At 41.7% G+C, this 27,279-nt stretch overlaps 71 pseudogenes; all 71 read left to right on the forward strand.

Moving 5' to 3' along the window:
- Positions 1–79: 79 nt before the first annotated feature.
- Positions 80–198, forward strand: LOC142676014 (5S ribosomal RNA; annotated as a pseudogene).
- Positions 199–265: 67 nt separating this feature from the next.
- LOC142676025 (5S ribosomal RNA) lies at positions 266–384 on the forward strand (annotated as a pseudogene).
- Positions 385–451: 67 nt separating this feature from the next.
- Positions 452–570, forward strand: LOC142676325 (5S ribosomal RNA; annotated as a pseudogene).
- Positions 571–823: 253 nt separating this feature from the next.
- LOC142676279 (5S ribosomal RNA) lies at positions 824–942 on the forward strand (annotated as a pseudogene).
- A 67-nt stretch (positions 943–1,009) lies between these two features.
- LOC142676254 (5S ribosomal RNA) lies at positions 1,010–1,128 on the forward strand (annotated as a pseudogene).
- Positions 1,129–1,381: 253 nt separating this feature from the next.
- LOC142676015 (5S ribosomal RNA) lies at positions 1,382–1,500 on the forward strand (annotated as a pseudogene).
- A 67-nt stretch (positions 1,501–1,567) lies between these two features.
- LOC142676026 (5S ribosomal RNA) lies at positions 1,568–1,686 on the forward strand (annotated as a pseudogene).
- Positions 1,687–1,753: 67 nt separating this feature from the next.
- On the forward strand, positions 1,754–1,872 carry LOC142676326 (5S ribosomal RNA; annotated as a pseudogene).
- Positions 1,873–2,125: 253 nt separating this feature from the next.
- LOC142676070 (5S ribosomal RNA) lies at positions 2,126–2,244 on the forward strand (annotated as a pseudogene).
- Positions 2,245–2,311: 67 nt separating this feature from the next.
- On the forward strand, positions 2,312–2,430 carry LOC142676332 (5S ribosomal RNA; annotated as a pseudogene).
- Positions 2,431–2,497: 67 nt separating this feature from the next.
- LOC142676175 (5S ribosomal RNA) lies at positions 2,498–2,616 on the forward strand (annotated as a pseudogene).
- A 67-nt stretch (positions 2,617–2,683) lies between these two features.
- LOC142676288 (5S ribosomal RNA) lies at positions 2,684–2,802 on the forward strand (annotated as a pseudogene).
- A 67-nt stretch (positions 2,803–2,869) lies between these two features.
- On the forward strand, positions 2,870–2,988 carry LOC142675929 (5S ribosomal RNA; annotated as a pseudogene).
- Positions 2,989–3,241: 253 nt separating this feature from the next.
- On the forward strand, positions 3,242–3,360 carry LOC142675931 (5S ribosomal RNA; annotated as a pseudogene).
- Positions 3,361–3,427: 67 nt separating this feature from the next.
- LOC142676119 (5S ribosomal RNA) lies at positions 3,428–3,546 on the forward strand (annotated as a pseudogene).
- Positions 3,547–3,613: 67 nt separating this feature from the next.
- LOC142676309 (5S ribosomal RNA) lies at positions 3,614–3,732 on the forward strand (annotated as a pseudogene).
- Positions 3,733–3,799: 67 nt separating this feature from the next.
- On the forward strand, positions 3,800–3,918 carry LOC142676338 (5S ribosomal RNA; annotated as a pseudogene).
- A 253-nt stretch (positions 3,919–4,171) lies between these two features.
- LOC142676001 (5S ribosomal RNA) lies at positions 4,172–4,290 on the forward strand (annotated as a pseudogene).
- A 67-nt stretch (positions 4,291–4,357) lies between these two features.
- Positions 4,358–4,476, forward strand: LOC142676312 (5S ribosomal RNA; annotated as a pseudogene).
- Positions 4,477–4,543: 67 nt separating this feature from the next.
- On the forward strand, positions 4,544–4,662 carry LOC142676156 (5S ribosomal RNA; annotated as a pseudogene).
- A 253-nt stretch (positions 4,663–4,915) lies between these two features.
- On the forward strand, positions 4,916–5,034 carry LOC142675961 (5S ribosomal RNA; annotated as a pseudogene).
- Positions 5,035–5,101: 67 nt separating this feature from the next.
- On the forward strand, positions 5,102–5,220 carry LOC142676000 (5S ribosomal RNA; annotated as a pseudogene).
- Positions 5,221–5,287: 67 nt separating this feature from the next.
- On the forward strand, positions 5,288–5,406 carry LOC142675932 (5S ribosomal RNA; annotated as a pseudogene).
- Positions 5,407–5,473: 67 nt separating this feature from the next.
- LOC142676165 (5S ribosomal RNA) lies at positions 5,474–5,592 on the forward strand (annotated as a pseudogene).
- A 67-nt stretch (positions 5,593–5,659) lies between these two features.
- On the forward strand, positions 5,660–5,778 carry LOC142675921 (5S ribosomal RNA; annotated as a pseudogene).
- Positions 5,779–5,845: 67 nt separating this feature from the next.
- On the forward strand, positions 5,846–5,964 carry LOC142676287 (5S ribosomal RNA; annotated as a pseudogene).
- Positions 5,965–6,031: 67 nt separating this feature from the next.
- On the forward strand, positions 6,032–6,150 carry LOC142675933 (5S ribosomal RNA; annotated as a pseudogene).
- Positions 6,151–6,217: 67 nt separating this feature from the next.
- On the forward strand, positions 6,218–6,336 carry LOC142675920 (5S ribosomal RNA; annotated as a pseudogene).
- A 67-nt stretch (positions 6,337–6,403) lies between these two features.
- Positions 6,404–6,522, forward strand: LOC142675918 (5S ribosomal RNA; annotated as a pseudogene).
- Positions 6,523–6,589: 67 nt separating this feature from the next.
- Positions 6,590–6,708, forward strand: LOC142675924 (5S ribosomal RNA; annotated as a pseudogene).
- Positions 6,709–6,775: 67 nt separating this feature from the next.
- Positions 6,776–6,894, forward strand: LOC142676272 (5S ribosomal RNA; annotated as a pseudogene).
- A 67-nt stretch (positions 6,895–6,961) lies between these two features.
- On the forward strand, positions 6,962–7,080 carry LOC142676059 (5S ribosomal RNA; annotated as a pseudogene).
- Positions 7,081–7,147: 67 nt separating this feature from the next.
- On the forward strand, positions 7,148–7,266 carry LOC142676230 (5S ribosomal RNA; annotated as a pseudogene).
- Positions 7,267–7,333: 67 nt separating this feature from the next.
- Positions 7,334–7,452, forward strand: LOC142676039 (5S ribosomal RNA; annotated as a pseudogene).
- Positions 7,453–7,519: 67 nt separating this feature from the next.
- Positions 7,520–7,638, forward strand: LOC142676054 (5S ribosomal RNA; annotated as a pseudogene).
- A 67-nt stretch (positions 7,639–7,705) lies between these two features.
- LOC142676263 (5S ribosomal RNA) lies at positions 7,706–7,824 on the forward strand (annotated as a pseudogene).
- A 67-nt stretch (positions 7,825–7,891) lies between these two features.
- Positions 7,892–8,010, forward strand: LOC142676239 (5S ribosomal RNA; annotated as a pseudogene).
- A 67-nt stretch (positions 8,011–8,077) lies between these two features.
- Positions 8,078–8,196, forward strand: LOC142676310 (5S ribosomal RNA; annotated as a pseudogene).
- A 67-nt stretch (positions 8,197–8,263) lies between these two features.
- On the forward strand, positions 8,264–8,382 carry LOC142676040 (5S ribosomal RNA; annotated as a pseudogene).
- A 67-nt stretch (positions 8,383–8,449) lies between these two features.
- LOC142675962 (5S ribosomal RNA) lies at positions 8,450–8,568 on the forward strand (annotated as a pseudogene).
- Positions 8,569–8,635: 67 nt separating this feature from the next.
- Positions 8,636–8,754, forward strand: LOC142676137 (5S ribosomal RNA; annotated as a pseudogene).
- Positions 8,755–8,821: 67 nt separating this feature from the next.
- On the forward strand, positions 8,822–8,940 carry LOC142676323 (5S ribosomal RNA; annotated as a pseudogene).
- A 67-nt stretch (positions 8,941–9,007) lies between these two features.
- On the forward strand, positions 9,008–9,126 carry LOC142676173 (5S ribosomal RNA; annotated as a pseudogene).
- Positions 9,127–13,936: 4,810 nt separating this feature from the next.
- LOC142676073 (5S ribosomal RNA) lies at positions 13,937–14,055 on the forward strand (annotated as a pseudogene).
- A 67-nt stretch (positions 14,056–14,122) lies between these two features.
- Positions 14,123–14,241, forward strand: LOC142676066 (5S ribosomal RNA; annotated as a pseudogene).
- Positions 14,242–14,308: 67 nt separating this feature from the next.
- On the forward strand, positions 14,309–14,427 carry LOC142675981 (5S ribosomal RNA; annotated as a pseudogene).
- Positions 14,428–14,494: 67 nt separating this feature from the next.
- On the forward strand, positions 14,495–14,613 carry LOC142676139 (5S ribosomal RNA; annotated as a pseudogene).
- Positions 14,614–14,680: 67 nt separating this feature from the next.
- Positions 14,681–14,799, forward strand: LOC142675976 (5S ribosomal RNA; annotated as a pseudogene).
- Positions 14,800–14,866: 67 nt separating this feature from the next.
- On the forward strand, positions 14,867–14,985 carry LOC142675947 (5S ribosomal RNA; annotated as a pseudogene).
- Positions 14,986–15,052: 67 nt separating this feature from the next.
- On the forward strand, positions 15,053–15,171 carry LOC142676067 (5S ribosomal RNA; annotated as a pseudogene).
- A 67-nt stretch (positions 15,172–15,238) lies between these two features.
- On the forward strand, positions 15,239–15,357 carry LOC142675982 (5S ribosomal RNA; annotated as a pseudogene).
- A 67-nt stretch (positions 15,358–15,424) lies between these two features.
- Positions 15,425–15,543, forward strand: LOC142676047 (5S ribosomal RNA; annotated as a pseudogene).
- Positions 15,544–15,796: 253 nt separating this feature from the next.
- LOC142676003 (5S ribosomal RNA) lies at positions 15,797–15,915 on the forward strand (annotated as a pseudogene).
- Positions 15,916–15,982: 67 nt separating this feature from the next.
- LOC142676042 (5S ribosomal RNA) lies at positions 15,983–16,101 on the forward strand (annotated as a pseudogene).
- Positions 16,102–16,168: 67 nt separating this feature from the next.
- Positions 16,169–16,287, forward strand: LOC142675944 (5S ribosomal RNA; annotated as a pseudogene).
- Positions 16,288–16,354: 67 nt separating this feature from the next.
- Positions 16,355–16,473, forward strand: LOC142675983 (5S ribosomal RNA; annotated as a pseudogene).
- A 67-nt stretch (positions 16,474–16,540) lies between these two features.
- On the forward strand, positions 16,541–16,659 carry LOC142676311 (5S ribosomal RNA; annotated as a pseudogene).
- A 253-nt stretch (positions 16,660–16,912) lies between these two features.
- Positions 16,913–17,031, forward strand: LOC142676340 (5S ribosomal RNA; annotated as a pseudogene).
- A 67-nt stretch (positions 17,032–17,098) lies between these two features.
- LOC142675986 (5S ribosomal RNA) lies at positions 17,099–17,217 on the forward strand (annotated as a pseudogene).
- A 67-nt stretch (positions 17,218–17,284) lies between these two features.
- Positions 17,285–17,403, forward strand: LOC142676280 (5S ribosomal RNA; annotated as a pseudogene).
- A 253-nt stretch (positions 17,404–17,656) lies between these two features.
- On the forward strand, positions 17,657–17,775 carry LOC142676071 (5S ribosomal RNA; annotated as a pseudogene).
- Positions 17,776–23,060: 5,285 nt separating this feature from the next.
- On the forward strand, positions 23,061–23,179 carry LOC142676177 (5S ribosomal RNA; annotated as a pseudogene).
- A 67-nt stretch (positions 23,180–23,246) lies between these two features.
- LOC142675998 (5S ribosomal RNA) lies at positions 23,247–23,365 on the forward strand (annotated as a pseudogene).
- A 67-nt stretch (positions 23,366–23,432) lies between these two features.
- Positions 23,433–23,551, forward strand: LOC142676293 (5S ribosomal RNA; annotated as a pseudogene).
- A 252-nt stretch (positions 23,552–23,803) lies between these two features.
- LOC142676138 (5S ribosomal RNA) lies at positions 23,804–23,922 on the forward strand (annotated as a pseudogene).
- Positions 23,923–23,989: 67 nt separating this feature from the next.
- On the forward strand, positions 23,990–24,108 carry LOC142675934 (5S ribosomal RNA; annotated as a pseudogene).
- Positions 24,109–25,104: 996 nt separating this feature from the next.
- LOC142676266 (5S ribosomal RNA) lies at positions 25,105–25,223 on the forward strand (annotated as a pseudogene).
- A 67-nt stretch (positions 25,224–25,290) lies between these two features.
- Positions 25,291–25,409, forward strand: LOC142676089 (5S ribosomal RNA; annotated as a pseudogene).
- Positions 25,410–26,037: 628 nt separating this feature from the next.
- LOC142675979 (5S ribosomal RNA) lies at positions 26,038–26,156 on the forward strand (annotated as a pseudogene).
- A 252-nt stretch (positions 26,157–26,408) lies between these two features.
- On the forward strand, positions 26,409–26,527 carry LOC142676102 (5S ribosomal RNA; annotated as a pseudogene).
- Positions 26,528–26,594: 67 nt separating this feature from the next.
- LOC142676308 (5S ribosomal RNA) lies at positions 26,595–26,713 on the forward strand (annotated as a pseudogene).
- Positions 26,714–27,279: the final 566 nt, after the last annotated feature.

Raw genomic sequence — 27,279 nt, forward strand, 5'->3', positions numbered from 1 at the left:
GTGTGGTTCTCTTTTTATTATGTCGTTTAGATTTTGTTTCACAATAGATTTTATAGGAATATGGATTAAAGCATTTAATGTCAATGGCTATTCTAAGCTGAATGTCCCTGCTCTCGTCAGATCGCAGAAGTTACACAGCTTAAGGCCTCGCTAGTACCAGTGTGGGAGACTGTCTGGGAATCCGTGGTGCGGTTGACTTTTTATTATGTTGTTTAGATTTTGTTTCACAATAGATTAAATAGGACTATGGATTAAGGCTTTTAATGTCAATGGCCATTCTAAGCTGAATGTGCCTGCTCTCGTCAGATCGCAAAAGTTACACAGCTTAAGGCCTCGCTAGTACCAGTGTGGGAGACTGTCTGGGAATCCGTGGTGCGGTTGACTTTTTATTATGTCGTTTAGATTTTGTTTCACAATCGATTAAAAAGGACTATGGATTAAAGCATTTAATGTCAATGGCCATTCTAAGCTGAATGTGCCTGCTTTCGTTAGATCGCAGAAGTTACACAGCTTAACGCCTCGCTAGTACCACTGTGGGAGACTGTCTGGGAATCCGTGGTGCGGTTGACTTTTTATTATGTCGTTTAGATTTTGTTTCACAATCGATTAAAAAGGACTATGGATTAAGGCATTTAATGTCAATGGCCATTCTAAGCTGAATGTGCCTGCTCTCGTCAGATTGCAGAAGTTACACAGCTTAACGCCTCGCTAGTACCAGTGTGGGACACTGTCTGGGAATCCGTGGTGCGGTTGACTTTTTATTATGGCGTTTAGATTTTGTTTCACAATCGATTAAAAAGGACTATGGATTAAAGCATTTAATGTCAATGGCCGTTCTAAGCTGAATGTGCCTGCTCTCGTCAAATCGCAGAAGTTACACAGCTTAAGGCCTCGCTAGTACCAGTGTGGGAGACTGTCTGGGAATCCGTGGTGCGGTAGACTTTATATTTTGTCGTTTAGATTTTGTTTCATAATCGATTAAAAAGGACTATGGATTAAAGCATTTAATGTTAATGGCCATTCTAAGCTGAATGTGCCTGCTCTCGTCAGATGGCAGAAGTTACACAGCTTAAGGCCTCGCTAGTACCAGTGTGGGAGACTGTCTGGGAATCCGTGGTGCGGTTGATTTTTTATTATGTCGTTTAGATTTTGTTTCACAATCGATTAAAAAGGACTATGGATTAAAGCATTTAATGTCAATAGCCATTCTAAGCTGAATGTGCCTGCTCTCGTCAGATCGCAGAAGTTACACATCTTAAGGCCTCGCTAGTACCAGTGTGGGAGACTGTCTGGGAATCCGTTGTGTGGTTCTCTTTTTATTATGTCGTTTAGATTTTGTTTCACAATAGATTTTATAGGAATATGGATTAAAGCATTTAATGTCAATGGCTATTCTAAGCTGAATGTCCCTGCTCTCGTCAGATCGCAGAAGTTACACAGCTTAAGGCCTCGCTAGTACCAGTGTGGGAGACTGTCTGGGAATCCGTGGTGCGGTTGACTTTTTATTATGTTGTTTAGATTTTGTTTCACAATAGATTAAATAGGACTATGGATTAAGGCTTTTAATGTCAATGGCCATTCTAAGCTGAATGTGCCTGCTCTCGTCAGATCGCAAAAGTTACACAGCTTAAGGCCTCGCTAGTACCAGTGTGGGAGACTGTCTGGGAATCCGTGGTGCGGTTGACTTTTTATTATGTCGTTTAGATTTTGTTTCACAATCGATTAAAAAGGACTATGGATTAAAGCATTTAATGTCAATGGCCATTCTAAGCTGAATGTGCCTGCTTTCGTTAGATCGCAGAAGTTACACAGCTTAACGCCTCGCTAGTACCACTGTGGGAGACTGTCTGGGAATCCGTGGTGCGGTTGACTTTTTATTATGTCGTTTAGATTTTGTTTCACAATCGATTAAAAAGGACTATGGATTAAAGCATTTAATGTCAATGGCCATTCTAAGCTGAATGTGCCTGCTCTCGTCAGATTGCAGAAGTTACACAGCTTAACGCCTCGCTAGTACCAGTGTGGGACACTGTCTGGGAATCCGTGGTGCGGTTGACTTTTTATTATGGCGTTTAGATTTTGTTTCACAATCGATTAAAAAGGACTATGGATTAAAGCATTTAATGTCAATGGCCGTTCTAAGCTGAATGTGCCTGCTCTCGTCAGATCGCAGAAGTTACACAGCTTAAGGCCTCGCTAGTACCAGTGTAGGAGACTGTCTGGGAATCCGTGGTGCGGTTGTCTTTTTATTATGTCGTTTAGATTTTGTTTCACAATCGGTTAAAAAGGACTATGGATTAAAGCATTTAATGTCAATGGCCATTCTAAGCTGAATGTGCCTGCTCTCGTCAGATCGCAGAAGTTACACAGCTTAAGGCCTCGCTAGTACCAGTGTGAGAGACTGTCTGGGAATACGTGATGTGGTTGACTTTTTATTATGTCGTTTAGATTTTGTTTCACAATCGATTAAAAAGGACTATGGATTAAAGCATTTAACGTCAATGGCCATTCTAAGCTGAATGTGCCTGCTCTCGTCAGATCGCAGAAGTTACACAGCTTAAGGCCTTGCTAGTACCAGTGTGGGAGACTGTCTGGGAATCCGTGGTGTGGTTGCCTTTTTATTATGTCGTTTAGATTTTTTTTCACAATAGATTAAATAGGACTATGGATTAAAGGATTTAACGTCAATGGCCATTCTAAGCTGAATGTGCCTGCTCTCGTCAGATCGCAGAAGTTACACAGCTTAAGGCCTCGCTAGTACCAGTGTGGGAGACTGTCTGGGAATCCGTGGTGCGGCTGCATTATTATTATGTCGTTTAGATTTTGTTTCACAATCGATTAAAAAGGACTATGGATTAAAGCATTTAATGTCAATGGCCATTCTAAGCTGAATGTCCCTGCTCTCGTCAGATCGCAGAAGTTACACAGCTTAAGGCCTCGCTAGTACCAGTGTGGGAGACTGTCTGGGAATCCGTGGTGCGGTTGACTTTTTATTATGTTGTTTAGATTTTGTTTCACAATAGATTAAATAGGACTATGGATTAAGGCTTTTAATTTCAATGGCCTTTCTAAGCTGAATGTGCCTGATCTTGTCAGATCGCAGAAGTTACTCAGCTTAAGGCCTCGCTAGTACCAGTGTGGGAGACTGTCTGGGAATCCGTGGTGCGGTTGACTTTTTATTATGTCGTTTAGATTTTGTTTCACAATCGATTAAAAAGGACTATGGATTAAAGCATTTAATGTCAATGGCCATTCTAAGCTGAATGTCCCTGCTCTCGTCAGATCGCAGAAGTTACACAGCTTAAGGCCTCGCTAGTACCAGTGTGGGAGACTGTCTGGGAATCCGTGGTGCGGTTGACTTTTTATTATGTTGTTTAGATTTTGTTTCACAATAGATTAAATAGGACTATGGATTAAGACTTTTAATGTCAATGGCCATTCTAAGCTGAATGTTCCTTCTCTCGTCAGATCGCAGAAGTTACGCAGCTTAAGGCCTCGCTAGTACCAGTGTGGGAGACTGTCTGGGAATCCGTGGTGCGGTTGACTTTTTATTATGTCGTTTAGATTTTGTTTCACAATCGATTAAAAAGGACTATGGATTAAAGCATTTAATGTCAATGGCCATTCTAAGCTGAATGTGCCTGCTCTCGTCAGTTCGCAGAAGTTACACAGCTTAAGGCCTCACTAGTACCAGTGTGGGAGACTGTCTGGGAATCCGTGGTGTGGTTGAATTTTTATTATGTCGTTTAGATTTTGTTTCACAATCGATTAAAAAGGACTATGGATTAAAGCATTTAATGTCAATGGCCATTCTAAGCTGAATGTGCCTGCTCTCGTCAGATCGCAGAAGTTACGCAGCTTAAGGCCTCGCTAGTACCAGTGTGGGAGACTGTCTGGGAATCCGTGGTGCAGTAGACTTTTTATTATGTCGTTTAGATTTTGTTTCACAATCGATTAAAAAGGACTATGGATTAAAGCATTTAATGTCAATAGCCATTCTAAGCTGAATGTGCCTGCTCTCGTCAGATGGCAGAAGTTACACAGCTTAAGCCCTCGCTAGTACCAGTGTGGGAGACTGTCTGGGAATCCGTGGTGTGGTTGACTTTTTATTATGTCGTTTAGATTTTGTTTCACAATCGATTAAAAAGGTCTATGGATTAAAGCATTTAATGTCAATGGCCATTCTAAGCTGAATGCGCCTGCTCTCGTCAGAACGCAGAAGTTACACAGCATAAGGCCTCGCTAGTACCAGTGTGGGAGACTGTCTGGGAATCCGTGGTGCGGTAGACTTTTTATTATGTCGTTTAGATTTTGTTTCACAATCGATTAAAAAGGACTATGGATTAAAGCATTTAATGTCAATAGCCATTCTAAGCTGAATGTGCCTGCTCTCGTCAGATGGCAGAAGTTACACAGCTTAAGGCCTCGCTAGTACCAGTGTGGGAGACTGTCTGGGAATCCGTGGTGTGGTTGCCTTTTTATTATGTCGTTTAGATTTTGTTTCACAATCGATTAAAAAGGACTATGGATTAAAGCATTTAATGGCAATGGCCATTCTAAGCTGAATGCGCCTGCTCTCGTCAGAACGCAGAAGTTACACAGCATAAGGCCTCGCTAGTACCAGTGTGGGAGACTGTCTGGGAATCCGTGGTGCGGTAGACTTTTTATTATGTCGTTTAGATTTTGTTTCACAATCGATTAAAAAGGACTATGGATTAAAGCATTTAATGTCAATAGCCATTCTAAGCTGAATGTGTCTGCTCTCGTCAGATGGCAGAAGTTACACAGCTTAAGGCCTCGCTAGTACCAGTGTGGGAGACTGTCTGGGAATCCGTGGTGCGGTTGCATTTTTATTATGTCGTTTAGATTTGGTTTCACAATCGATTAAAAAGGACTATGGATTAAAGCATTTAATGTCAATCGCCATTCTAAGCTGAATGTCCCTGCTCTCGTCAGATCGCAGAAGTTACACAGCTTAAGGCCTCGCTAGTACCAGTGTGGGAGACTGTCTGGGAATCCGTGGTGCGGTTGACTTTTTATTATGTTGTTTAGATTTTGTTTCACAATAGATTAAATAGGACTATGGATTAAGGCTTTTAATTTCAATGGCCATTCTAAGCTGAATGTGCCTGCTCTCGTCAGATCGCAGAAGTTACACAGCTTAAGGCCTCGCTAGTACCAGTGTGGGAGACTGTCTGGGAATCCGTGGTGCGGTTGACTTTTTATTATGTCTTTTAGATTTTGTTTCACAATCGATTAAAAAGGACTATGGATTAAAGCATTTAACGTCAATGGCCATTCTAAGCTGAATGTCCCTGCTCTCGTCAGATCGCAGAAGTTACACAGCTTAAGGCCTCGCTAGTACCAGTGTGGGAGACTGTCTGGGAATCCGTGGTGCGGTTGACTTTTTATTATGTTGTTTAGATTTTGTTTCACAATAGATTAAATAGGACTATGGATTAAGACTTTTAATGTCAATGGCCATTCTAAGCTGAATGTGCCTGCTCTCGTCAGATCGCAGAAGTTACGCAGCTTAAGGCCTCGCTAGTACCAGTGTGGGAGACTGTCTGGGAATCCGTGGTGCGGTTGACTTTTTATTATGTCGTTTAGATTTTGTTTCACAATCGATTAAAAAGGACTATGGATTAAAGCATTAAATGTCAATGGCCATTCTAAGCTGAATGTCCCTGCTCTCGTCAGATCGCAGAAGTTACACAGCTTAAGGCCTCGCTAGTACCAGTGTGGGAGACTGTCTGGGAATTCGTGGTGCGGTTGACTTTTTATTATGTTGTTTAGATTTTGTTTCACAATAGATTAAATAGGACTATGGATTAAGACTTTTAATGTCAATGGCCATTCTAAGCTGAATGTGCCTGCTCTCGTCAGATCGCAGAAGTTACGCAGCTTAAGGCCTCGCTAGTACCAGTGTGGGAGACTGTCTGGGAATCCGTGGTGCGGTTGACTTTTTATTATGTCGTTTAGATTTTGTTTCACAATCGATTAAAATAGACTATGGATTAAAGCATTTAATGTCAATGGCCATTCTAAGCTGAATGTCCCTGCTCTCGTCAGATCGCAGAAGTTACACAGCTTAAGGCCTCGCTAGTACCAGTGTGGGAGACTGTCTGGGAATCCGTGGTGCGGTTGACTTTTTATTATGTTGTTTAGATTTTGTTTCACAATAGATTAAATAGGACTATGGATTAAGGCTTTTAATGTCAATGGCCATTCTAAGCTGAATGTGCCTGCTCTCGTCAGATCGCAGAAGTTACGCAGCTTAAGGCTTCGCTAGTACCAGTGTGGGAGACTGTCTGGGAATCCGTGGTGCGGTTGACTTTTTATTATGTCGTTTAGATTTTGTTTCACAATCGATTAAAAAGGACTATGGATTAAAGCATTTAATGTCAATGGCCATTCTAAGCTGAATGTCCCTGCTCTCGTCAGATCGCAGAAGTTAAACAGCTTAAGGCCTCGCTAGTACCAGTGTGGGAGACTGTCTGGGAATCCGTGGTGCGGTTGACTTTTTATTATGTTGTTTAGATTTTGTTTCACAATAGATTAAATAGGACTATGGATTAAGACTTTTAATGTCAATGGCCATTCTAAGCTGAATGTGCCTGCTCTCGTCAGATCGCAGAAGTTACGCAGCTTAAGGCCTCGCTAGTACCAGTGTGGGAGACTGTCTGGGAATCCGTGGTGCGGTTGCCTTTTTATTATGTCGTTTAGATTTTGTTTCACAATCGATTAAAAAGGACTATGGATTAAAGCATTTAATGTCAATGGCCATTCTAAGCTCAATGTGCCTGCTCTCGTCAGAACGCAGAAGTTACACAGCATAAGGCCTCGCTTGTACCAGTGTGGGAGACTGTCTGGGAATCCGTGGTGCAGTTGACTTTTTATTATGTCGTTTAGATTTTGTTTCACAATCGATTAAAAAGGACTATGGATTAAAGCATTTAATGTCAATGGCCATTCTAAGCAGAATGTGCCTGCTCTCGTCAGATCGCAGAAGTTACACAGCTTAAGGCCTCGCTAGTACCAGTGTGGGAGACTGTCTGGGAATCCGTGGTGCGGTTGACTTTTTATTATGTCGTTTAGATTTTGTTTCACAATCGATTAAAAAGGACTATGGATTAAAGCATTTAATGTCAATGGCCATTCTAAGCTGAATGTCCCTGCTCTCGTCAGATCGCAGAAGTTACACAGCTTAAAACCTCGCTAGTACCAGTGTGGGAGACTGTCTGGGAATCCGTGGTGCGGTTGACTTTTTATTATGTCGTTTGGATTTTGTTTCACAATCGATTAAAAAGGACTATGGATTAAAGCATTTAATGTCAATGGCCATTCTAAGCTGAATGTGCCTGCTCTCGTCAGATCGCAGATGTTACACAGCTTAAGGCCTCGCTAGTACCAGTGTGGGAGACTGTCTGGGAATCCGTGGTGCGGTTGACTTTTTATTATGTCGTTTAGATTTTGTTTCACAATCGATTAAAAAGGACTATGGATTAAAGCATTTAATGTTAATGGCCATTATAAGCTGAATGTGCCTGCTCTCGTCAGATCGCAGAAGTTACACAGCTTAATGCCTCGCTAGTACCAGTGTGGGAGACTGTCTGGGAATCCGTGGTGCGGTTGACTTTTTATTATGTCGTTTAGATTTTGTTTCACAATCGATTAAAAATGACTATGGATTAAAGCATTTAATGTCAATTTCCATTCTAAGCTGAATGTGCCTGCTCTCGTCAGATCGCAGAAGTTACACAGCTTAAGTCCTCGCTAGTACCAGTGTGGGAGACTGTCTGGGAATCCGTGGTGCTGTAGACTTTTTATTATGTCGTTTAGATTTTGTTTCACAATCGATTAAAAAGGACTATGGATTAAAGCATTTAATGTTAATGGCTATTATAAGCTGAATGTGCCTGCTCTCGTCAGATCGCAGAAGTTACACAGCTTAAGGCCTCGCTAGTACCAGTGTGGGAGACTGTCTGGGAATCCGTGGTGCGGTTGACTTTTTATTATGTCGTTTAGATTTTGTTTCACAATCGATTAAAAAGGACTATGGATTAAAGCATTTAATGTCAATGGCCATTGTAAGCTGAATTTGCCTGCTCTCGTCAGATCGCAGAAGTTACACAGCTTAAAACCTCGCTAGTACCAGTGTGGGAGACTGTCTGGGAATCCGTGGTGCGGTTGACTTTTTATTATGTCGTTTAGATTTTGTTTCACAATCGATTAAAAAGGACTATGGATTAAAGCATTTAATGTCAATGGCCATTCTAAGCTGAATGTGCCTGCTCTCGTCAGATCGCAGATGTTACACAGCTTAAGGCCTCGCTAGTACCAGTGTGGGAGACTGTCTGGGAATCCGTGGTGCGGTTGACTTTTTATTATGTCGTTTAGATTTTGTTTCACAATCGATTAAAAAGGACTATGGATTAAAGCATTTAGTGTTAATGGCCATTATAAGCTGAATGTACCTGCTCTCGTCAGATCGCAGAAGTTACACAGCTTAATGCCTCGCTAGTACCAGTGTGGGAGACTGTCTGGGAATCCGTGGTGCGGTTGACTTTTTATTATGTCGTTTAGATTTTGTTTCACAATCGATTAAAAATGACTATGGATTAAAGCATTTAATGTCAATTTCCATTCTAAGCTGAATGTGCCTGCTCTCGTCAGATCGCAGAAGTTACACAGCTTAAGGCCTCGCTAGTACCAGTGTGGGAGACTGTCTGGGAATCCGTGGTGCTGTAGACTTTTTATTATGTCGTTTAGATTTTGTTTCACAATCGATTAAAAAGGACTATGGATTAAAGCATTTAATGTTAATGGCTATTATAAGCTGAATGTGCCTGCTCTCGTCAGATCGCAGAAGTTACACAGCTTAAGGCCTCGCTAGTACCAGTGTGGGAGACTGTCTGGGAATCCGTGGTGTGGTTGACTTTTTATTATGTCGTTTAGATTTTGTTTCACAATAGATTAAATAGGACTATGGATTAAAGCATTTAACGTCGATGGCCATTTTAAGCTGAATGTGCCTGCTCTCGTCAGAACGCAGAAGTTACACAGCTTAAGGCCTCGCTAGTACCAGTGTGGGAGACTGTCTGGGAATCCGTGGTGCGGTTGAATTTTTATTATGTCGTTTAGATTTTGTTTCACAATCGATTAAAAAGGACTATGGATTAAAGCATTTAACCCCTTAACGCTCCATGACCTACTATTAGGTCATGCTAACTGTAGCGTTCGCGCTCAGTGACCTAATAGTAGGTCATGGAGTAAACACGGCGCCGTTCGCGCGGGGCGCGTTCATGAGCTGTGATAGCTGCTGTTTCCGACAGCAGACTATCACTGCTCAATGTGCCGGGACCGATCGCGGAGCTCCCCCGCCGATTAACCCCTCAGAAGCCGCGTTCAATAGCGATCGCGGCTTCTATGGGGTTAATCCACCATCGCCGGCCTGCTACACGATAGCGGCCGGCGATTGTGACTATGGCAACCGGACACCAAACAATGGTGTCCGGCTATGCCATAGACGGAAGCCTAGTGGGTCCTGACAACGTCAGGACCCACTATGCTTGCTGTCAGTGAGTAGCTGACAGTTCTAATACACTGCACTACGCATGTAGTGCAGTGTATTAGAATAGCGATCAGGGCCTTCTGCCCTCAAGTCCCCTAGTGGGACAAAGTAATAAAGTAAAAAAAAAGTTAAAAAAAGATGTGTAAAAATAAGAAAATAAAAGTTTTAAAAGTAAAAGTCCCACTTTTTCACTTATCAGTCTTTATTATTAATAAAAATATATAAACAAACAAATAAACTATACATAATTGGTATCGCCGCGTCCGTAACGGCCTGAACTACAAAATTATTTTGTTATTTATCCCGCACGGTGAACGCCGTAAAAAAAAATATTAATAAATCGTACCACAATCACAATTGTTTGGTCACTTCACCTCCCAAAAAATGGAATAAAAAGAGATCAAAAAGTCGCATGTACCGAAAAATGGTACTGATCGAAACTACAGTTCGTTACGCAAAAAATAAGTCCTCGCACGGCTTTATTGATTGAAAAATAAAAACGTTATGGCTCTTAGAATATGATAACACAAAAAGTGAATGATTGTTTACAAAACGTATTTTATTGTGCAAACGCCATAAGACATAAAAAAACTATAAACATCTGGTATCGCCGTAATCGTATCGCCCTGCAGAATAAAGTGAATATATCATTTATAGCGCACGGTGCACGCAGTAAAAAAAAAAGAATAAAAAAACAATAGTAGAATTGCTGTTTATTAGTCACCACGCCACCTAAAAATAGAATAAAAACTGATCAAAAAGCTGCATGCACCCCAAGAAAACTACAATGAATTCCTCAAGGGGTCTAGTTTCCAAATTGGGGTCACTTTTTGGGGTTTTGGCACCACAAGACCTCTTCAAACCGGACATGGTGCCTAATAACAAAGAGGGCTCAAAATCCGCTAGGTGCTCCTTTGCTTCGGAGGCCGGTGCTTCAGTCCATTACCGCCCGAGGGCCACATGTGGGATATTTCTCTAAACTGCAGAATCTGGGCAATAAGTATTGAGTTGCGTTTCTCTGATAAATCCTTTTGTGTTATAAAAAAAATGGTATAAAAAGAGTAAATTTCACCTCTACTTTGCTCTAAATTTCTGTGAAACACCTAAAGGGTTCATAAACTTTCTAAATGCTGTTGTGAATACTTTGAGGGGTCTAGTTTCTAAAATGGGGTGTTTGATAGGGGTTTCTAATATATGGGCCCCTCAAAGCAACTTCAGAACTGAACTGGAACCTAAAAAAATAAATAAATGAGGCAATACTTCGCTTCTCACATTATACTGATAATGAGCCGTGCCCACCCCGAGATTACCCCAGTTTTGACCGTTTGTATAAACGGAGACCCCTATTAGACCGTTTTAGTGGCCGTTTTTCCCAAGCATACACCCCCGAGAAGTGTTTTTCTATTGATGAGTCCCTGGTACATTTTAAAGGGAGGGTTCAATTCCGCCAGTACCTGCCGGGTAAGAGGGCAAAGTATGGCGTGAAGATGTATAAGCTGTGCGAGAGTGCATCAGGGTATACCTACAGATTTAGGATATATAAAAGAAAGGCCACCCCCAAACCAGACTGCATCCTGGACTACAATAGGTACATGGGAGGGATGGACTTGTAAGATCAAATCCTGAAGCCCTACAGCGCCATGCGGTGTGGTATAAGAAGCTGGCCGGGCACATCATACAGATGGCTTTGTACAATGCGTACGTGCTACGTCGATGTGCAGGCCAGAGGGGAACTTTCCTGGAATTTCAAGATCTAATCTTTAGGGACCAGGAAGGGGGGGCACCCAGTACTTCTGGAAGCGAGGCCACACGCATCGTACCAGGGCAACACTTTCCAGGAGAAGTTCCCCAAACCAGTGGAAAGGGAAAGAGTCAAAAGAGGTGCAGAGTCTGCTATAGGAGGGGGATAAGGAAGAACACAATATACCAATGTGACACGTGTCCCGAAAAACCAGGGCTCTGTATAAAAGATTGTTTTAAAATGTATCATACATCCCTTGATTTTTAATTTACCCTGATGCACTCCGCACAGCTTACCCCCCTCATCTTTCCCTTCTGAGCCCTGCCGTATGCCCAGGCAGCTGATAACAGCCACATGTAGGGTATTGCCGTACCCAGGAGAACCCACATTACAATTTAAGGGGTGTATATCTCCGGTGGCGCATGCTGGGTACACTATATTGGACACTGAAATGGCATATATATATATAAAATTGCAAATCTCACATTGCACCATCTGCTGCGCATTATCTTTTGCACAGTACCTGTGGGGTCAAAATGCTCACTACACCTCTAGATGAATGTCTTAAGGGGTGTAGTTTTTAAAATGGGGTCACTTCTCGGGGGTTTCAACTGTACTGGTACCTCAGGGGCTTCTGCATACATGACTTAGCACCAGAAAAGCTCCAGTAGGCCAAATGGTGGTCCTTCCCTTCTAAGCCATGCCGTGTGCCCAGGCAGCTGATAACAGCCACATGTAGGGTATTGCCGTACCCAGGAGAACCCACATTACAATTTAAGGGGTGTATATCTCCGGTGGCGCATGCTGGGCACACTATATCGGACACTGACATGCCATATATATATATAAAATTGCAAATCTCACTCTGCACCATCTGCTGCGCATTATCTTTTACACAGTACCTGTGGGGTCAAAATGCTCACTACACCTCTAGACGAATATCTTAAGGGGTGTAGTTTTTAAAATGGGGTCACTTCTCGGGGGTTTCAACTGTACTGGTACCTCAGGGGCTTCTGCATACATGACTTAGCACCAGAAAAGCTCCAGTAGGCCAAATGGTGGTCCTTTCCTTCTGAGCCCTCCCATGGGCCCAAACGGCAGTTTATCACCACAAATGTGGTATTGCCGCACTAAGGACAAATTGGGCAACAAAATGGGATATGTTGTTTACTTGTGAAAATAAGAAATTTTGATCAAAAATGACATCTTATTGGAAAAAATATAATTTTTTTCATTTCACAGCCCAATTCAAATAGGTGCTGTGAAAAAACTGTGCGGTCAAAATGATAACAAAAACCATAAATGAATTCCTTGAGGGGTGTAGTTTCCAAAATGGGGTCACTTCTGGTGGGTTTCCATTGCTTTGATACCTCTGGGGCTCTGCAAATGTGACATGGCACCCGAAAACCAATCCAGCAAAATCTGGACTCCAACAAACACATAGCGCTCCTTTCCGTCTGAGCCCTCCCATGGGCCCAAACGGCAGTTTATCACCACAAATGGGGTATTGCCGCACTAAGGACAAATTGGGCAACAAAATGGGGTATGTTGTTCCCTGTGAAAATAAGAAATTTTGATAAAAAATGACATCTTATTGGAAAAAATATCATTTTTTTCATTTCACAGCCCAATTCAAATAGGTGCTGTGAAAAAACTGTGCGGTCAAAATGATAACAAAAACCATAAATTAATTCCTTGAGGGGTGTAATTTCCAAAATGGGGTCACTTCTGGTGGGTTTCCATTGTTTTGATACCTCAACACCTCTTCAAACCTGGCATGCTGCCTAAAATATATTCTAATAAAAAAGAGGCCTCAAAATGCACTAGGTGCTTCTTTGCTTCTAGGGCTTGTGTTTTAGTCCACGAGCGCACTAGAGGCACATGTGGGACATTTCTAAAAACTGCAGAATCTGGACAATACATATTTAGTAGTATTTCTCTGGTAAAACCTTCTCTGTTACAGAAAAAAATTGAATAAAATTGAAATTCAGCAGAAAAAATGAAATTTGCAAATTTCATTTCCACTTTGCTTTAATTCCTGTGAAATGCCTGAAGGGTTAAAAAACTTTCTATATGCTGTTTTGAATACTTTGAGGGGTCTAGTTTTTAAAATGGGGTGTTTTATGGGGGTGTCTAATACATGGGCCCCTCAAATCCACTTCAGAACTCAAGAGGTACCTTCAAAAAAAGGCTTTTGAAATTTTCTTAAGAATATGAGAAATTGCTGTTTATGTTCTAAGCCTTGTAACGTCCAAGAAAAATAAAATAATGTTCAAAAAACGATGCCAATCTAAAGTAGACATATGGGAAATGTGAACTAGTAACTATTTTGGGTGGTATATACGTCTGTTTTTCAAGCAGATGCATTTAAATTCTGAAAAATTAAATTTTTTGTAAATTTTCTCTAAATTTTGCAATTTTTCACAAATAAAGACTGAATATATCGACCAAATTTTACCACGAACATGAAGCCCAAAGTCTCACGAGAAAACAGTCTCAGAATCGCTTGGATAGGTTTAAGCATTCCGACGTTATTACCACATAAATTGAAATATGTCAGATTTGAAAAATGGGCTCTGAGCCTTAAGGCCCAAACTAGGCTGCGTCCTTAAGGGGTTAATGTTAATGGTCATTCTAAGCTGAATGTCCCTGCTCTCGTCAGATCGCAGAAGTTACACAGCTTAAGGCCTCGCTAGTACCAGTGTGGGAGACTGTCTGGGAATCCGTGGTGCGGTTGACTTTTTATTATGTTGTTTAGATTTTGTTTCACAATAGATTAAATAGGACTATGGATTAAGGCTTTTAATGTCAATGGCCATTCTAAGCTGAATGTGCCTGCTCTCGTCAGATCGCAGAAGTTACACAGCTTAAGTCCTCGCTAGTACCAGTGTGGGAGACTGTCTGGGAATCCGTGGTGCGGTTGACTTTTTATTATGTCGTTTAGATTTTGTTTCACAATAGATTAAATAGGACTATGGATTAAAGCATTTAACGTCAATGGCCATTCTAAGCTGAATGTGCCTGCTCTCGTCAGAACGCAGAAGTTACACAGCTTAAGGCCTCGCTAGTACCAGTGTGGGAGACTGTCTGGGAATCCGTGGTGCGGTTGAATTTTTATTATGTCGTTTAGATTTTGTTTCACAATCGATTAAATAGTACTATGGATTAAAGGATTTAACGTTAATGGCCATTCTAAGCTGAATGTGCCTGCTCTCGTCAGATCGCAGAAGTTACACCGCTTAAGGCCTCGCTAGTACCAGTGTGGGAGACTGTCTGGGAATCCGTGGTGCGGTTGACTTTTTATTATGTCGTTTAGATTTTTTTTCACAATAGATTAAATAGGACTATGGATTAAGGCTTTTAATGTCAATGGCCATTCTAAGCTGAATGTGCCTGCTCTCGTCAGATCGCAGAAGTTACACAGCTTAAGGCCTCGCTAGTACCAGTGTGGGAGACTGTCTGGGAATCCGTGGTGTGGTTGACTTCTTATTATGTCTTTTAGATTTTGTTTCACAATAGATTAAATAGGACTATGGATTAAAGGATTTAACGTCAATGGCCATTTTAAGCTGAATGTGCCTGCTCTCGTCAGAACGCAGAAGTTACACAGCTTAAGGCCTCGCTAGTACCAGTGTGGGAGACTGTCTGGGAATCCGTGGTGCGGTTGACTTTTTATTATGTTGTTTAGATTTTGTTTCACAATAGATTAAATAGGACTATGGATTAAGGCTTTTAATGTCAATGGCCATTCTAAGCTGAATGTGCCTGCTCTCGTCAGATCGCAGAAGTTACACAGCTTAAGTCCTCGCTAGTACCAGTGTGGGAGACTGTCTGGGAATCCGTGGTGCGGTTGACTTTTTATTATGTCGTTTAGATTTTGTTTCACAATAGATTAAATAGGACTATGGATTAAAGCATTTAACGTCAATGGCCATTCTAAGCTGAATGTGCCTGCTCTCGTCAGAACGCAGAAGTTACACAGCTTAAGGCCTCGCTAGTACCAGTGTGGGAGACTGTCTGGGAATCCGTGGTGCGGTTGAATTTTTATTATGTCGTTTAGATTTTGTTTCACAATCGATTAAATAGTACTATGGATTAAATGATTTAACGTCAATGGCCATTCTAAGCTGAATGTGCCTGCTCTCGTCAGATCGCAGAAGTTACACAGCTTAAGGCCTCGCTAGTACCAGTGTGGGAGACTGTCTGGGAATCCGTGGTGCGGTTGAATTTTTATTATGTCGTTTAGATTTTGTTTCACAATCGATTAAAAAGGACTATGGATTAAATCATTTAATGTCAATGGCCATTCTAAGCTGAATGTCCCTGCTCTCGTCAGATCGCAGAAGTTACATAGCGTAAGGCCTCGCTACTACCAGTGTGGGAAACTGTCTGGGAATCCGTGGTGCGGTTGACTTTTTATTATGTTGTTTAGATTTTGTTTCACAATAGATTAAATAGGACTATGGATTAAGGCTTTTAATGTCAATGGCCATTCTAAGCTGAATGTGCCTGCTCTCGTCAGATCGCAGAAGTTACGCAGCTTAAGGCCTCGCTAGTACCAGTGTGGGAGACTGTCTGGGAATCCGTAGTGCGGTTGACTTTTTATTATGTCGTTTAGATTTTTTTTCACAATAGATTAAATAGGACTATGGATTAAATCATTTAACGTCAATGGCCATTCTAAGCTGAATGCGCCTGCTCTCGTCAGAACGCAGAAGTTACACAGCTTAAGGCCTCGCTAGTACCAGTGTGGGAGACTGTCTGGGAATCCGTGGTGCGGTTGACTTTTTATTATGTCGTTTAGATTTTTTTTCACAATAGATTAAATAGGACTATGGATTAAGGCTTTTAATGTCAATGGCCATTCTAAGCTGAATGTGCCTGCTCTCGTCAGACCGCAGAAGTTACACAGCTTAAGGCCTCGCTAGTACCAGTGTGGGAGACTGTCTGGGAATCCGTGGTGCGGTTGACTTTTTATTATGTCGTTTAGATTTTGTTTCACAATCGATTAAAAAGGACTATGGATTAAAGCATTTAATGTCAATGGCCATTCTAAGCTGAATGTGCCTGCTCTCGTCAGAACGCAGAAGTTACACAGCTTAAGGCCTCGCTAGTACCAGTGTGGGAGACTGTCTGGGAATCCGTGGTGCGGTTGAATTTTTATTATGTCGTTTAGATTTTGTTTCACAATCGATTAAAAAGGACTATGGATTAAAACATTTAATGTCAATGGCCATTCTAAGCTGAATGTCCCTGCTCTCGTCAGATCGCAGAAGTTACACAGCTTAAAACCTCGCTAGTACCAGTGTGGGAGACTGTCTGGGAATCCGTGGTGCGGTTGTCTTTTTATTATGTCGTTTAGATTTTGTTTCACAATCGATTAAAAAGGACTATGGATTAAATCATTTAATGTCAATGGCCATTCTAAGCTGAATGTCCCTGCTCTCGTCAGATCGCAGAAGTTACACAGCGTAAGGCCTCGCTACTACCAGTGTGGGAAACTGTCTGGGAATCCGTGGTGCGGTTGACTTTTTATTATGTTGTTTAGATTTTGTTTCACAATAGATTAAATAGGACTATGGATTAAGGCTTTTAATGTCAATGGCCATTCTAAGCTGAATGTGCCTGCTCTCGTCAGATCGCAGAAGTTACGCAGCTTAAGGCCTCGCTAGTACCAGTGTGGGAGACTGTCTGGGAATCCGTGGTGCGGTTGACTTTTTATTATGTCGTTTAGATTTTTTTTCACAATAGATTAAATAGGACTATGGATTAAATCATTTAACGTCAATGGCCATTCTAAGCTGAATGTGCCTGCTCTCGTCAGAACGCAGAAGTTACACAGCTTAAGGCCTCGCTAGTACCAGTGTGGGAGACTGTCTGGGAATCCGTGGTGCGGTTGACTTTTTATTATGTCGTTTAGATTTTTTTTCACAATAGATTAAATAGGACTATGGATTAAGGCTTTTAATGTCAATGGCCATTCTAAGCTGAATGTGCCTGCTCTCGTCAGATCGCAGAAGTTACACAGCTTAAGGCCTCGCTAGTACCAGTGTGGGAGACTGTCTGGGAATCCGTGGTGCGGTTGACTTTTTATTATGTCGTTTAGATTTTGTTTCACAATCGATTAAAAAGGACTATGGATTAAAACATTTAAAGTCAATGGCCATTCTAAGCTGAATGTCCATGCTCTCGTCAGATCGCTGAAGTTACACAGCTTAAAACCTCGCTAGTACCAGTGTGGGAGACTGTCTGGGAATCCGTGGTGCGGTTGTCTTTTTATTATGTCGTTTAGATTTTGTTTCACAATCGATTAAAAAGGACTATGGATTAAAGCATTTAATGTCAATGGCCATTCTATGCTGAATGTGCCTGCTCTCGTCAGATCGCAGAAGTTACACAGCTTAAGGCCTCGCTAGTACCAGTGTGGGAGACTGTTTGGGAATCCGTGGTGCGGTTGACTTTTTATTATGTCGTTTAGATTTTGTTTCACAATCGATTAAAAAGGACTATGGATTAAAGCATTTAACAGGTTCCCGACCGCTGGCCGTAAATATACGGCCAGCGGCCAGGGTCTCTAAAGTCCGGCGTATAGTATATATACGGCCGCACTTCAGAGACTGTGCACGCGCGATCGCGTGCACACAGCTCTATGCCCTGGCTGTTGCTAACAGCCATGGGCACTGGGCAGAATGTCAGGGGTCAATCTTTTGGCCCCTGAACATGTGATCGCTGTGACAACCAATCACAGCGATCACATGCATTTCTGCATAGAAAACAGTGTGCACGCGATCGCGTGCACACAGCCCTGTGCCCTCGCTGTTACCAACAGCTCTGGGCACTGGGCAGAGTATCAGGGACCAATCTGATGGTCCCTGATCATGTGGTCGCTGTGAAAACCTATCACAGCGACCACATTTGTTTTATTTTGACTTTTCTGGCAGTAAATCTCCTGCCTCTTTTCTTCTCCTCAAACATTGTTTCAGTTTGAGGAGAAGAAGAGACTCGGGAGAATTGCTGCCAGAAGAATACAGTGAAAAAAAATACAGTTACACTAAAACATTCTCTGTATAGATAGATTTCTATCTATCTATACAATCTATCTATCCATCTATCTTTTTTTCTATCTATCTACCTTTCTTTCTTTTATTCTATTAGAATAGGCAGGTAGGGAGTATATAATTATATATATATCCACATATATATAATATATATAGCAATAGCGGTTTATTTTTTTGTTAGCGGTAGTGTAGATATATATAGCAGTTAGTTTGTGTGTTTTATAAAAAAAAAAAAAAAAAAAAAAAATTTGTTTAGTTAGTGTTAGTGTTAGTTACGTTATGGCGAGGAAGTTGTTTAGCGCCGAGGAGGCATACGCCATGCTGTGGTCTGAGTCGGAGACCGCATCAGAGATGGCGTCCGAGATGGAACCTGTTTTAGGTAGTGACGATGACAGCGTCACTTCAGGTTCATCTTCAGGGGACGTTGTCCCTGATGCAGTCGAAACTGCAGAACATGAAAGTGCAGGGCCAAGTAGCGCTGTAGCACGGGACAGCCTGGTCCCTCCAGTCCAGGCTCTTGTATGGGCACCTGCCCCATCTTTTGGGCCTAGAATCCACGGATTTACGGCCACTCCTGGCATAACCGTGGACAATACAAATTTTGTCCAAATGGATTACTTCCATTTATTTATAACGGACGACATCCTAAATCAGATTGTCCACGAAACAAATTTATATGCCACGCAATATATAAGGCAGAAACCTTCATCCACCCATGCCAGAGATTGGACGCCCACCAATTTGCAGGAATTAAAAAATTTTTTGGGGCTCACCCTAAATATGGGTATTGTCAAAAAGCCCTCCATTAGGTCTTACTGGTCAACAAGACCCGCCCAAGCCACCCCAGTATATTCTGCAGTAATGCCCAGGTCTCGTTATGAGACAATAATGAGGTTCCTCCACTTCAATGACAACGCACAGGCCCCCCCAAGTACCGATGCAAACCGGGATCGGTTGTTCAAAATAAGACCGCTAATAAATTCCCTGAATAATTTATTTCTGCAACTCTACACCCCTGAGCAGAATGTAAGTGTGGACGAATCCCTCCTCAACTTCCATGGCAGACTTAGCTTTCGCCAATATCTACCTTCAAAAAGGGCAAGATATGGCGTTAAGCTCTACAAATTGTGTGAAAGCGGGTCAGGATATACCATCGCCTTCAGGATTTATGAAGGGCGGGACCGCACAATAAATGTTCCTGGATGCCCCCCTGATCTTTCCACCAGCAGTAAGATCGTGTGGGAGATAATGCAGCCTCTGCTTCACAAGGGGTACCACCTGTACTGTGATAATTTTTATTCCAGTGTGCCCCTGTTTAGGCATTTGCATGCTGCAAGGACTGGGGCATGTGGTACCATGCGCAAAAACAGAATTGGTTTTCCACAGCAATTAGTGGGGAAGCGCATGGTAAAGGGGGACTCCTGTGCTTATGCATCTGAAGAATTGCTGGCGGTCAAGTTCAGGGATCGCAAAGACGTGTATGTGCTAAGCACGATTCATACCGCAGGAACAGTGGCAGTGAGGGAAAGAGGGGCAACATCGGACAAGCACAAACCAGTGAGCGTGTCCGAATATAACAAGTACATGGGGGGGGTGGATTTAAGCGACCAGGTTTTACAGCCCTATTTAGTAAAACGCAAAACTAAAACCTGGTACAAAAAGGTGGCCATTTATTTGTTACAGGTGGCCATCCACAACTCATTTGTGCTCTATAAAAAAAACAGAGGCAGAGACACATACCTGGATTTCCAGGAGAAAATTATTGAAGGCCTCATTTTTGATGTTCAGGACACCCGAGAATGCCCCCAGTCTGAGGATGTCACGCGACTGACTGAAAGACACTTCGTCAGTCGGATTCCCCCAACAGCAACCAGAAGCAACCCCCAGAAAAAGTGCCGCGTCTGCAGAAAAGACGGGCACCGCAAAGATTCCCGATATTTCTGTCCCTCATGTCCCTCGCAACCAGGCCTGTGCATTGAGCCATGTTTTAAAAAATACCACACTGTTCTGCATTATTAGATTTTAGTTAATTTGTTGAAAATATATTTGCCCTACATTACGTTTTTATTTTTCCCCTGATTTTACTCCAAGGGTGAGGGAGGGAATGGGTGGGGGGTGGATGTCATGTTTGATGTTTTCTAAAGTTCATCTGCTGGAGAGCTCCATTTGCATTAACCTGAAATTTCTTATTTTAGAAAACCCCAAAAAATAAATTCCCATTATACCCCTAGATGAATATTTTGGGATCTCTGCTTCGAGAGCAGATATTTTGGAAGTGTTATAGAAACTCTGTTGAGTTTTGTAAAACCAGCTTTGAAAAAAAGCGATTTGTGAAATAATCTTCTTCTATCGTCCGCCCTCCTACATCTCTATGTGATAAATAAGGCCACATATTTGGTATCCCCATGCACGGGAGAAGTGGCAGAATGTGAACGGAGATTAATTTTGACCGTGGTCTATACCGTGTGTGAAAAATGCTGGTATAAACTGACGCATTTGCTAAAAAATTGCTAATTTTATTTTGATCCATCTTATTCAAGAAACTTTCAGAAGAAAACGGGACTGTCTAAAAATATGATAAACCCCTTGAAGGAAACCTTGTGGGGTCTACTTGTGTGAATGAAGTCATTTATGGGGTGTTTCTAATGTTTCAGCAGCATTAGGCCCCCCAGAAAACAGTATGCTGCTATAAAATCAAGTGCAGAATTCCTGGACCGAAAAGGCCAAAAAGCCTCCTTTTATGCCAAGCCCTGGCACATGCCCGTGAATAAAGCACACATATTTGGTATCCCCATGCACGGGAGAAGTGGAAGAATGTGAAATGCGATGAATTTTGTCCGTGGTCCATTTTGTGTGTGAAAAAGCTAGCATAAACTGGCGCAATTGTTAAAAAAAAAAGGTAATTTTATTTTGTTCCATCTTATTCAAGAAACTTTCAGAAGAAAACTGGACTGTCTAAAAATATGATAAACCCCTTGAAGGAAACCTTGTGGGGTCTACTTGTGTGAATTAAGTCATTTATGGGGTGATTCTAATGTTTCAGCAGCATTACACCCCCCAGAAAACAGTATGCTGCTATAAAATCAAATGCAAAATTCCTGGACCAAAAAGCCTCCTTTTATGCCAAGCCCTGGCACATGCCCGCACAGCGAATAAGGCACACATATTTGGTATCCCCATGCACGGGAGAAGTGGAAGAACGTGAAAGGAGATGAATTTTGTCCGTGGTCTATACCGTGTGTGAAAAATACTAGCCTAAACTGACGCATTTGCTAAAAAAGTGCTGATTTTATTTTGTTCCATCTTATTCAAGAAACTTTCAGAAGATAACTGGACTTGCTAAAAATATGATAAACCCCTTGAAGGAAACCTTGTGGGGTCTACTTGTGTGAATGAAGTCATTTATGGGGTGTTTCTAATGTTTCAGCAGCATTAGGCCCCCCAGAAAACAGTATGCGGCTCTAAAATCAAATGCAAAATTCCTGGACCGAAAATGCCAAAAAGCCTCCTTTTATGCCAAGCCCTGGCACATGCCCGCACAGCGAATAAGGCACACATATTTGGTATCCCCATGCACGGGAGAAGTGGAAGAACGTGAAAGGAGATGAATTTTGGCCGTGGTCTATACCGTGTGTGAAAAATACTAGCCTAAACTGACGCATTTGCTAAAAAAGTGCTGATTTTATTTTGTTCCATCTTATTCAAGAAACTTTCAGAAGAAAACTGGACTTGCTAAAAATATGATAAACCCCTTGAAGGAAACCTTGTGGGGTCTACTTGTGCGAATGAAGTCATTTATGGGGTGATTCTAATGTTTCAGCAGCATTACACCCCCCAGAAAACAGTATGCGGCTATAAAATCAAATGCAAAATTCCTGGACCGAAAAGGCCAAAAAGCCTCCTTTTATGCCAAGCCCTGGCACATGCCCGCACAGTGAATAAGGCTCACATATTTGGTATCCCCATGCACGGGAGAAGTGGAAGAATGTGAAAGGAGATGAATTTTGTCCGTGGTCTATACCGTGTGTGAAAAATACTAGCCTAAACTGACGCATTTGCTAAAAAAGTGCTGATTTTATTTTGTTCCATCTTATTCAAGAAACTTTCAGAAGATAACTGGACTTGCTAAAAATATGATAAACCCCTTGAAGGAAACCTTGTGGGGTCTACTTGTGTGAATGAAGTCATTTATGGGGTGTTTCTAATGTTTCAGCAGCATTAGGCCCCCCAGAAAACAGTATGCGGCTATAAAATCAAATGCAAAATTCCTGGACCGAAAAGGCCAAAAAGCCTCCTTTTATGCCAAGCCCTGGCACATGCCCGCACAGTGAATAAGGCTCACATATTTGGTATCCCCATGCACGGGAGAAGTGGAAGAATGTGAAAGGAGATTAATTTTGGCCGTGGTTCATACCGTGTGTGAAAAATGCTAGCATAAACCGACGCAATTGTTAAATTCTTGCATTTTTTTCCAATTTTGCCCACTTTAGTGAAAAAAAAAAAAATGATATATACTGACAAATGCCACTAAAACAAAGCCCTATCTGTCCTTTAAAAAGAGTGTAAAATTCAAAGATGAACTTTATTCACCTGCTGAGTTATAGTCATGTAAAGAAGCGCATAGCAAAATTGTGAAATTTGCTCTGGTCATTTAGCTGTAAAACAGCCTAGTCCTTAACCGGTTAATGTCAATGGCCATTCTAAGCTGAATGTGCCTGCTCTCGTCAGATCGCAGAAGTTACACAGCTTAAGTCCTCGCTAGTACCAGTGTGGGAGACTGTCTGGGAAGCCGTGGTGCGGTTTACTTTTTATTATGTCGTTTAGATTTTGTTTCACAATAGATTAAATAGGACTATGGATTAAAGCATTTAACGTCAATGGCCATTCTAAGCTGAATGTTCCTGCTCTCGTCAGAACGCAGAAGTTACACAGCTTAAGGCCTCGCTAGTACCAGTGTGGGAGACTGTCTGGGAATCCGTGGTGCGGTTGAATTTTTATTATGTCGTTTAGATTTTGTTTCACAATCGATTAAATAGTACTATGGATTAAAGGATTTAACGTCAATGGCCATTCTAAGCTGAATGTGCCTGCTCTCGTCAGATCGCAGAAGTTACACAGCTTAAGGCCTCGCTAGTACCAGTGTGGGAGACTGTCTGGGAATCCGTGGTGCGGTTGACTTTTTATTATGTCGTTTAGATTTTGTTTCACAATCGATTAAAAAGGACTATGGATTAAAGCATTTAATGTCAATGGCCATTCTAAGCTGAATGTGCCTGCTCTCGTCAGTTCGCACAAGTTACACAGCTTAAGGCCTCGCTAGTACCAGTGTGGTAGACTGTCTGGGAATCCGTGGTGCGGTTGCCTTTTATTATGTCGTTTAGATTTTGTTTCACAATCGATTAAAAAGGACTATGGATTAAAGCATTTAATGTCAATGGCCATTCTAAGCTGAATGTGCCTGCTCTCGTCAGATCGCAGAAGTTACACAGCTTAAGGCCTCGCTAGTACCAGTGTGGGAGACTGTCTGGGATTCCGTGGTGCGGTTGACTTTTTATTATGTCGTTTAGATTTTGTTTCACAATCGATTAAAAAGGACTATGGATTAAAGCATTTAATGTCAATGGCCATTCTAAGCTGAATGTCCCTGCTCTCGTCAGATCGCAGAAGTTACACAGCTTAAGGCCTCGCTAGTACCAGTGTGGGAGACTGTCTGGGAATCCGTGGTGCGGTTGACTATTTATTATGTCGTTTAGATTTTGTTTCACAATCGATTAAAAAGGACTATGGATTAAAGCATTTAATGTCAATGGCCATTCTAAGCTGAATGTGCCTGCTCTCGTCAGATTGCAGAAGTTACACAGCTTAATGCCTCGCTAGTACTAGCGTGGGAGACTGTCTGGGAATCCGTTGTGCGGTTGCCTTTTTATTATGTCGTTTAGATTTTGTTTCACAATCGATTAAAAAGGACTATGGATTAAAGCATTTAATGTCAACGGCCATTCTAAGATGAATGTTCCTGCTCTCGTCAGATTGCAGAAGTTACACAGTTTAAGGCCTTGCTAGTACCAGTGTGAGAGACTGTCTGGGAATCCGTGGTGCGGTTGCCTTTTTATTATGTCGTTTAGATTTTGTTTCACAATAGATTAAATAGGACTATGGATTAAAGCAGTTATTGTCAATGGCCATTCTAAGCTGAATGTGCCTATTCTCGTCAGATTGCAGAAGTTACACAGCTTAAGGCCTCGCTAGTACCAGTGTGGGAGACTGTCTGGGAATCCATGGTGCGGTTGACTTTTTATTATGTCGTTTAGAATTTGTTTCACAATCGATTAAAAATAATAATAAACTAAAGCGTTAAAAGTTAATGGCTATTCTTAGCTGAAATGTGCCTTTTCTCGTCAAATCGCAGATGAATAACACTTTAACACCTCGCTAGTACCAGTGTGGGAGACTTTCTGGGCTTCCGTGGTGCTGTTGACTTTTTATTATGTCGTTTAGAATTTGTTTCACAATTGTTTAAAAATAAAAATAGACTAAAGCATTAAAAGTTAATAGCCATTCTAAGCTTAAATGTGCCTTTTCTCGTCAAATCGCAGATATAAAACACTTTAAGGCCTCGCTAGTACGAGTGTGAGAGACTGTCTGGGAATCCGAGGTGCGGTTGACTTTTTATTGTCGTTTAGATTTGTTTCACAATCGATTAAAAAGGACTATGGATTAAAGCATTTAATGTCAATGGCCATTCTAAGCTGAATGTGCCTGCTCTCGTCAGATCGCAGATGTTACACAACTTAAGGCCTCGCTAGTACCAGTGTGGGAGACTGTCAGGGAATCCGTGGTGCGGTTGACTTTTTATTATGTTGTTTCGATTTTGTTTCACAATAGATTAAAAAGGACTATGGATTAAAACATTTAATGTCAATGGCCATTCTAAGCTGAATGTGCCTGCTCTCGTCAGATCGCGGAAGTTACACAGCTTAAGGCTTCGCTAGTACCAGTGTGGGAGACTGTCTGGGAATCCGTGGTGCGGTTGACTTTTTATTATGTCGTTTAGATTTGTTTCTTAATCGATTAAAATGGACTATGGATTAAAGCATTTATTGTCAATGGCCATTCTAAGGTGAATGTGCCTGCGCTCGTCAGATCGCAGAAGTTACACAGCTTAAGGCCTCGCTAGTACCAGTGTGGGAGAGACTGTCTGGGAATCCGTGGTGCGGTTGACTTTTTATTATGTCGTTTAGAATTTGTTTCACAATCGATTAAAAATAATAATAGACTAAAGCTTTAAAAGTTAATGGCCATTCTTAGCTGAAATGTGCCTTTTCTCGTCAAATTGCAGATGAATAACAATTTAACACCTCGCTAGTACCAGTGTGGGAGACTGTCTGGGAATCCGTGGTGCTGTTGACTTTTTATTATGTAGTTTAGAATTTGTTTCACAATCGATTAAAAATAAAAATAGACTAAAGCTTTAAAAGTTAATAGCCATTCTAAGCTTAAATGTGCCTTTTCTCGTCAAATCGCAGATATATAACACTTTAAGGCCTCGCTAGTACGAGTGTGAGAGACTCTCGGGTTATCGGTGGTGCGGTTGACTTTTTATTAGGTCGTCTAGATTTTGTTTCACAATAGATTAAAAAGTACTATGGATTAACATTTTTAACGTCAATGGCCATTCTAAGCTGAATGTTCCTGCTCTCGTCAGATCGCAGAAGTTACACAGCTTAAGGCCTCGCTAGTACCAGTGTGGGAGACTGTCTGGGAATCCGTGGTGTGGTTGACTTTTTATTATGTCGTTTAGATTTTGTTTCACAATCGATTAAAAAGGAATATGGATTAAAGCATTTAATGTCAATGGCCATTCTAAGCTGAATGTCCCTTCTCTCGTCAGATCGCAGAAGTTACATATCTTAAGGCCTCGCTAGTACCAGTGTGGGAGACTGTCTGGGAATCCGTGGTGCGGTTGACATTTTATTATGTAGTTTAGATTTGTTTCACAATCGATTAAAATGGACTATGGATTAAAGCATTTATTGTCAATGGCCATTCTTAGCTGAATGTGCCTGCTCTCGTCAGATCGCAGAAGTTACACAGCCTAAGGCCTCGCTAGTACCAGTGTGGGAGACTGTCTGGGAATCCGTGGTGCGGTTGACTTTTTATTATGTCGTTTAGATTTTGTTTCACAATCGATTAAAAAGGACTATGGATTAAAGCATTTAATGTCAATGGCCATTCTAAGCTGAATGTCCCTGCTTTCGTCAGATCGCAGAAGTTACACAGCTTAAGTCCTCGCTAGTACCAGTGTTGGAGACTGTCTGGGAATCCGTGGTGCGGTTGACTTTTTATTATGTCGTTTAGATTTTGTTTCACAATAGATTAAATAGGACTATGGATTAAAGCATTTAACGTCAATGGCCATTCTAAGCTGAATGTGCCTACTCTCGTCAGATCGCAGAAGTTACACAGCTTAAGGCCTCGCTAGTACCAGTGTGGGAGACTGTCTGGTAATCCGTGGTGTGGTTGCCTTTTTATTATGTCGTTTAGATTTTGTTTCACAATCGATTAAAAAGGAATATGGATTAAAGCATTTAATGTCAATGGCCATTCTAAGCTGAATGTCCCTTCTCTCGTCAGATCGCAGAAGTTACATATCTTAAGGCCTCGCTAGTACCAGTGTGGGAGACTGTCTGGGAATCCGTGGTGCGGTTGACTTTTTATTATGTCGTTTAGATTTGTTTCTTAATCGATTAAAATGGACTATGGATTAAAGCATTTATTGTCAATGGCCATTCTAAGGTGAATGTGCCTGCGCTCGTCAGATCGCAGAAGTTACACAGCTTAAGGCCTCGCTAGTACCAGTGTGGGAGAGACTGTCTGGGAATCCGTGGTGCGGTTGACTTTTTATT

This window comes from Rhinoderma darwinii (genome assembly GCF_050947455.1).
Source record: "Rhinoderma darwinii isolate aRhiDar2 chromosome 2 unlocalized genomic scaffold, aRhiDar2.hap1 SUPER_2_unloc_28, whole genome shotgun sequence".
Lineage (NCBI taxonomy): Eukaryota > Metazoa > Chordata > Amphibia > Anura > Rhinodermatidae > Rhinoderma > Rhinoderma darwinii.